This window comes from Octopus bimaculoides, chromosome 5 (genome assembly GCF_046866305.1).
Source record: "Octopus bimaculoides isolate indiv1 chromosome 5, ASM4686630v1, whole genome shotgun sequence".
Classification (NCBI taxonomy): domain Eukaryota; kingdom Metazoa; phylum Mollusca; class Cephalopoda; order Octopoda; family Octopodidae; genus Octopus; species Octopus bimaculoides.
The window spans coordinates 112058718-112067270 of record NC_142932.1 but is presented as its reverse complement, the minus strand read 5'-3'; the positions used below and the strand labels follow the sequence as shown (position 1 = coordinate 112067270).

Below are 8553 nucleotides of genomic sequence, written 5' to 3'. Positions count from 1 at the left end.
AAACGGAGAGAGTGAGTGAGTGAAAGTGTGTGTTCTCATGTATGTTTAAGTGGCCTCTCACTCACACACACACACAAACACACGTCAATTTCATATACACGTTCATACATCTTTCACTTTCTCCTCTCTTTCACTTTAAAACAAGCGTAAATAAATAAATAAATTTTACGGAAATTAACGAACAAAACAGCTGATCCGGATGACAGTTTGCTGACAACTTTGCGAGGTATAACGAAACGTAACCGCCAGGGTACAATATGCACCTGTTTGCTAGAAAAAAGAGTTAAAACCCTTCAAAGCCACGCATCTCTCGCTATATGTAAACGTTTTCTGAGCGTGTTTACATATAGTGAGACTTTGGAGAGTTTTAACTCTTCTTTCTAGCAAATAGGTGCATATTGTACCCTGACTTTTAATATATATTTTGCATATTCTGTTATGTTTGTTGGCCACTTTATCATGATTTTTTAAAGATAATAACTTATTTCGAGTACACACACACACACACACACACACACACACACACACACACACACATATATATAATACATATATATATATAATACATATATATATATAATACATATATATATATATATATATATATATGCCTGTGTTAGAATGGGGGCAGCTGATGAAGGAAAATGTTCTCTATGTGTTTTCTGTACTCTGGTTATTATTATTTTTTTGTCTACGTTTTGTCTGCAATGTCCTGTACCCAGATATGCACCTATATATACAGGTAGACGTAGGTAGGCACATACTTGTACGTATATATGCATATACTCATTTATTATTTGTTTTATATATATAGTAATGCGCTTAATACTCTCTTTACTCTTTTACTTGTTTCAGTCATTTGACTGTGGTCATGCTGGAGCACCACCTTTAGTCGAGCAAATCGACCCCAGGACTTATTCTTTGTAAGCCTAGTACTTATTCTATCGGTCTCCCTTTTGCCGAACCGCTAAGTTATGGGGACACAAACACACCACCATCGGTTGTCAAGCGATGTTGGGGGGACAAACACAGACACACACACACACACACACACACACACATATATATATATATATATATATATATATACATACATACATACATACGACAAGCTTCTGAACCCGGAACCATGCGGTTGGTAAGCAAACTACTTACCACACAGCCAAATTATATTTATAGGGAATAATTAATAAATTTTTCCCTTATTAGACTTTTTCACGCTAACTACTTGATAAATTCTTATAAAGATTTTATCCTATATTTAAATTGTATATATATATATATATATATGTATATATATATATATATATATATATATATATATATATATATATATATATATATATATTCTTTTATTCTTTTAATTGTTTCAGTCATTTGACTGCGGCCATGCTGGAGCACCACTTTAATGGGTTTTAGTCGAAGAAATCGACTCCAGGACTTATTCTTTGTAAGCCTAATACTTATTCTATCGGTCTCTTTTTGCCGATGCGCTAGATAACGGGGACCTAAACACACCAGCATCGGTTGTCAAGCGATGGCGGTGGGGGCAAACACAGACACAAATATATACATAGTATACATATATATATATATATATATATATATATATATATATATATATATATATATATATATATATATATATATATATATGTATATATATATATATCCGACAGACTTCTTTCAGTTTCCGTCTACCAAATCCACTCACAAGGCTTTGGTCGGCCCAAGGCTATAGCAGAAGACACTTACCCAATGTGCCACGCAGTAGGACTGAACCTGGTACCATGTGATTGGGAAGCAAACTTCTTACCACACAGCCACGGCTACACACACACACACACACACACACACACACACACACACACACACACACACACACACACACCACACACACACACATCTATCTATCTATCTATCTATCTAGTGTGTGTGTGTGTGTGTGAAGGCGCGTGGCTTAGTGGTTAGGCTATTTAATTCGCGATCGCAAGGCCGTGAGTTTGATTCCCGGCGGCGTGTTGTGTCCTTGAGCAACACACTCAGCTGACAGAAATAAAATGAGTAGAACCTGTATTTCGAGAATCCAGGTAAAAAAAAAAGTCACAGGGGTTTTGTTCGGGAGGGTTTTGTCCGAGGGGATTTGTCCTAAGGGCGCTTTGTCCGGATCTCATAAATTAATTGTGACTTTTCTTCCTGTGACTTTATTACCGGCCACTATATATTAATTGTGACTTTTTTTTCCAAGCCAAAATTGTGACTTTATTACTGCGACTTTTTTCCCAGTGATTTTATTACCGGTCACCGTATTTCGAAGGGCCGCCTCGTCACATTACGAGCCGGCTGTTCCGTTGCGATCGTAACATATGTAAAACAACAAAAATAAGAATGGAAACAATCACATCTTTAATTGGTGGTTACGATATTTGGATTAGCTTATCGTACCTTGGATGTTAATTCTGCCCGAATTTATCGGCATCTGATTGTCGGATGTGGTTAACCAAGTTCGTTTAACATGGAGCGGCTTATTGATACCTGCTTGGATATTGCAGCTGTTCTTCAGTTTTTCTAAGCCCTGTAAAAGAACTCGGAAGGTTGGGCCTTCAACGAGGCCTTTCGCGATACCCTTAAAGCGAGGAACTTTTCAGCACCCTCTTGTTAATAAAGAAGATAGTACAGACATATTGCACTTGGGCCAACGACCTCAAATTACTCAGTTCTGTAGGTAACACCCAGGATTCTTACTTCGTATTTGTAGCTTTTGAAACGCATATATCGTCGTAATCTCGTGATGTTTAAAAATAACTTTATTTTAGATATTATTGCAATATAATAGCAATAGAAATTATTGAATCTCTGCGTAGCTGTGTGGTAAGAAGCTTGCTTCCCAACCACATGGTTCCAAGTTCAGTCCCATTGCGTGGCGCTTTGGGCAAGTGTCTTCTACTATTGCCACGGGCTGACCAAAGCCTTGTGAAAGGATTTGGTTAACGGAAACTGAAACCAGCCCGTCGTACCGTCGTATATATATATACACACACATATATATATATGTGTGTGTGTGTGTGTGTGCGTGTATCTTTGTCTGTGTTTGTTCTCTCATCACCACTTGACAATCGGTGTTGGTGTGTTTACGTCCCCGTAACTTAACAGTTCGGCAAAAGAGACCGATAGAATAAATACTACTAGACTTTAAAATAAGTCCTGGAGTCGACTTGTTCGACTAAAATCAGCCAAGGCGGTGCTCCAGCATGGCCGCTGTCAAATGACTGAAACAAGTTAAAAAATAAAAGAATAAGATGCGGCCGTTAGAAGAAGCTATCGTGGAAACGAGCTGAAAAGCACGTACACCATCTGCAGTAAACCCGAAAAGAGCATAACAAATATTTATTTTAAATTCTTAGAAGTTGTTCATAAATCTAAAATGACACGAAAACAATACTTATAACCTGTGTTCTATGTTATCGTATCAGCCACACATTTGCGCCCTGACTACCACGTTTAATTCCACTAAGAGAAATCCCGATATCTACTAATAAACATTCTTTATCTCGTATTACGGGTTCGTTCGCTAATAATTCTCGACGGGTTCTTTGAAAGAATAAGGCCTTCAATCAAAACTCAGCCACCGTCCTCAAAGGGAGCTGTAACGGGAATCAATAATTTAAAAGCAGCTGTTACGCTTTCCGTCAAGGCTAAAATAGGCGAACATACGCCATTTACTGGTGAAAGTAGGTCGCTCTACTCAAAATGAAAGTATTAGGAGTGCAACATCCTTTTTCTCGGTAACTAAATTCTGATGATTAAAAAATCATTGCTCGGCAGAAAATTCCCCACAAAAGAACAACAAAATGCTTATGTGGTAGTTAAAGCATCACTTTCAAGCAAACGATTTACCCTAGTGACTGGTCAGAAACCCATAGATCATCATCATCATCATCATCATCATCATCATCGTCATCATCATCAAATCATCGTCATCGTCATCGTCATCATCATCATCGTCATCGTCATCATCGTCATCATCGTCATCACCGTCATCATCATTATCATCATCATCATCATCATCAACAACCCTGGACATCACTGTCTTCGAGTCGAAGGACACGCAGGGCTGGTTATTCAGTTTCCATGGTGTATGAAGTGATCGAGATCACTGAACGGGAAACCAGTCCCATCCAGTCCAGTCCAGTCCGTCAGGGAGTTATTTATTCACAGCTGAGTGGACACTGGGGCAACGTGAAATGAAGTTTCTAGCTCAAGAACACAACGCACCGCTGGTCCGAGAATCGAAACCGCCATCTTACTACCTTGAGTGCAAACACCCTAACTACTAGGCCTTCACCCATAGGTTACAAGATTTTAAAATGAGAAAATACTGCACCGGTGATTAGTACTTGGAGTCCCTAATCCCTAAACCTTATGAGTCCTAGGACTCGAGACTCATAGTGTCGGTAATCTGGTTTACTTGACGTATAAGTGACCGAGTCACAACTCTTTCTACCCCTCCTCATCAACAGGACGCTAGTTCAATCCGTCACGGGGTAACTCATTTACAGCTGAGTGGACACTGAAGCAATGTGAAATGAAGTTCTTTGCTGAAGGACACAACGCCACCGTCTGAGAATCGAAACCAAGATCTTGCCACATCCAAATCACTAGGCCACGCGCCTTCACTCCTTGGTTGTTGTTGGCACTCCGTCGCTTACGACGTCGAGGGTTCCAGTTGATCCGATCAACAGAACAACCTGCTCGTGAAATTAACGTGCAAGTGGCTGAGTACTCCACAGACACATGCACCCTTAACGTAGTTCTCGGGGATATTCAGCGTGACACAGTGTGACAAGGCTGACCCTTTGAATTACAGGCACAACAGAAACAGGAAGTAAGAGTGAGAGAAAGTTGTGGTGAAAGAGTACAGCAGGGTTGGCCACCATCCCCTGCCGGAGCCTCGTGGAGCTTTAGGTGTTTTCGCTCAATAAACACTCACAACGCCCGGTCTCCTTGGTTATAAGGTTTTAAAATGAGAAAATACCGCATTGGGGATTAGAACTGAAGCTGTTCTCTTACATCTAATATTATCCTGGATTCTTTAATGGTTTTGAAAATACATTGTCGTGTATGTGACTTTTGCGATGTTATTTCGCAGAATAACCTCTTAGGATTTCATAAATCTGTGTGCTATCCTTGTGTTAGGAAATCTCATTAATCGGTGGACGATATTAAACTTGTTTTTTTCTTTTTTTCGTTGCCACATTTACCAACAATTAAAATTACAATACTTATCGTCCGGAACTACATTACTTCATCAGATCCGTGGCTAGGAGTGGTTGTGTGGTAAGTAGCTTGCTTACCAACCACATGGTTCCGGGTTCAGTTCCGATGTGTGACACTTTGGGCAAGTGTCCTCTACTGTAGCCTCGGGCCGACCAAACCATTGTGAGTGGATTTGGTAGACGGAAACTGGAAGAAGCCCGTCGTGTACACACACACACACACACACACACACATACATATATATGTGTGTGTGTGTGCGTGTGCGTATGTGTTTGTGTGTCTGTGTTTTACCCCGACCATCGCTTGACAACCGATGCTGATGTGTTTACATCCCCGTAACCTAGCGGTTCGACAAAAGAACCAAGAGTGGCTGTGCGGTAAGTAGCTTGCTTACCAACCACATTGTTCCGGGTTCAGTCCCACTGCGTGGCACCTTGGGAAAGTGTCTTCTACTATAGCCTCGGGCCGACCAAAGCCTTGTGAGTGGATTTGGTAGACGGAAACTGAAAGAAGCCCGTCTTATATATGTATATATATATGTGTGTGTGTGTGTGTTTGTGTGTCTGTGTTTGTCCCTCCAGGAAGACGATTTTGACTAAAACTCCTTTGAAAGTGGTGCTCCAGCTTGGTCACACTCCAGTGACTGAAACAAGTACAGTAATCCCTCGCCGTATCGCGGTTCACCTGTCGCGGTTTATTATTTAAGCGCGCGCGCGCGCTCACACACACACACACATATATGTGTGTGTGTGTGTGTGCGTGTGTACACGACGGGCTTCTTTCAGTTTCCATCTACCAAATCCACTCACAATGCTTTGGTCGGCCCGAGGCTACAATAGAAGATACTTCCTCCGTGGTTGTTGTTGATCCTTTTTTGCCCCTTGTGGAACATAGGGCCGGTTTTCCCGGTTTCTATGGCGTATGTGTTCCCCCCTAGCTTTTACCCAGGAACAGGAAGAAAGAGTGAGAGAAAGTTGGGGCGAAAGAGTACAACAGGGGTCGCCCCCGCCCCCTGCCGGAGCCTAGTAGAGCTTTAGGTGTTTTTCGTACAACGCCCAGTCTGGGAATCGAAACCGCGAGTCTGCTCCTCCGACCGCGAGTCAGCTGCCCGAACCACTGGGCCATTGCACCTCCACATTCCACCGTGGTGTTATTTTGTATTTATAATAAAATAAAGGTAATCTTCAAGTTTAGGGGGATAAAAAAATAAATAAAAATATTCAAGGGAAGTAACTGAACGTCTTACCAGTATTCTCCGTACATCTCTGTTTATAAATAAATCACACACGTGATTTGATTGACGTTAGGGTTAGGGTTAGGGTTAGGGTGTGATTTATTTATAAACAGCTAGAAGAAAACGGTTAATACTGGTAAGTCGTTCAGTTATTTCCCTTGAATATTTTTATTTATTTTTTTTATCCCCCTAAACTTGAAGATTACCTAAAATAAATATATACAAATTATAAAAATAATATTAAAAAACATACGATACAGTACTGTTTCTACTTCGCGGATTTTTACCTATTACGGGGTGGGGGGGGGGGAGGTTGGAGCATAACACCCGCGATTAATAAAGAGGTAAACAAGGAAGAAGAAGAAAAGAATAAAACACAAATAGAAATGAAAAAGAAACAAAAAACGAATATGTAAAAGAGGAAGAGAAGAGAAAGAAAAGATAAAAAGGAGAAGAAAAGAGAGAACAGAGAGAATAAGGAGGGGATATCTTGCGTTTATGCGTTGTTACATCATGTTGTCGGTGTTGTGGCTACATTGTAACGCAAACTGTTAAAAGTGAATATCGAACAAGGATACATACTTGAGAAAGAAAAGCTGAAATAGAAAGTATCAAATAGAATGGATACGTGGTGCAAGACAAAGTTGGATTAGAGAGATAAAGGGGGAAAGGGAACGTATGAAAGATAAAGGGGGGAAAGGGAATGTATGAGAGAAACAGGCATATAGACGAGAAAAGAAAACATACACACACGCACACATCCACACATACACACACACATACATATACGACGGGCTTCTACCAAATCCTAGTGGAGGCGTGATGGCCCAGTGGTTAGCGCAGCGGACTCGCGGTCGTAGGATCGCGGTGTCGATTCCCAGACCGGGCATTGTGAGTGTTTAATGATCGAAAACACCTAAAGTTCCACGAGGCTCCGGCAGGGGATGGTGGCGAACCCTGCTGTACTCTTCCACCACAACTTTCTCTCACTCTTACTTCCTGTTTCTGTTGTGCCTGTAATTCAAAGGGCCAGCCTTGTCACACTCTGTGTCACGCTGAATATTCCAGAGAACTACGTTAAGGGTACACGTGTCTGTGGAGTGCTCAGCCACTTGCACGTTAATTTCACGAGCAGGCTGTTTCTGTTTTTCTACCAAACCCACTCACAAGGTTTTGGTCAGTCAGAGGTTACAGAAGATATCTTACCCTAGGTGCTACGCAGTAGGAGTGAACCCCGAACCATGTGGTTTGGAAGCAAACTTTTACCACACAGCCACGCTGGAACCTTTTTATTAATTAATTAATTAATTTATATTTTCAGCTCTAAAACGGTAACAAACCAAAAACAGTGCAATTCTCCGAAGACAACCAGGGCTAGGACTATTATTATATATAACAGCTTCAATTGGAAATCCGTCCTTCAGTCTCGATTTAATGATAACAACAAGGAACAGCCACTCATCACTCCCGAGATGATTAGTCACATACTGACCTAAGACAGGAATTATGACTGACCCTAGATCTGGGGCAAAATAATTGTTTCAAATTTTAGTACAAGGCCAGCAATTTTAGGGGAGGGAGATAGTTGGTTACATTGACCCTAATACTCAACTGGTACTTATTTTATCGACCTCGAAAGGACGAAAAGTAAAGTCGACCTCAATGAAATTTGAACTCATAACGTACAGAACCGAAAGAAATACCGCTAAGGATTTTGTTTAACGCTTTAGAGATTCTGCCAACTCGCCGTCCTTAATCTGGCAAAATAATAAAGATGTTTCCACCAGATATCAGGTCTTATGTGTTGTAATTTAATAATTTAACCAAACTAATCGATTGTTTAAGTGATTGTTCAGTTCATCAATCAATCATTTAGGTTTGTCGAAGTCTGTTAGACCTGCAACGGACCTATTGTAAAGAGGGTATGTCATTGATGAGGTTGCGAATGGCCCAACTGATTGATTGATTGATTGATTGGTTCATTCATTCATTCATTGACCGAACGATTAATCAAACAGTTGATGAGTCAATTAGGTAAATGA

The 8553-nt window shown here is 40.7% G+C and overlaps 1 long non-coding RNA gene across 3 annotated transcripts in view; it reads left to right on the top strand.

The window, feature by feature from the left end:
- The window catches only part of LOC128247894 (uncharacterized), a 23531-nt gene extending 15232 nt beyond the window's left edge, over positions 1–8299 (top strand). For all 3 annotated transcript variants that reach the window (XR_016242024.1, XR_016242023.1, XR_016242025.1), the window contains exon 4: positions 7833–8299. This is a non-coding gene — a long non-coding RNA (uncharacterized LOC128247894). The remainder of the gene's footprint in view (positions 1–7832) is intronic.
- The last annotated feature ends 254 nt before the right edge of the window (positions 8300–8553 follow it).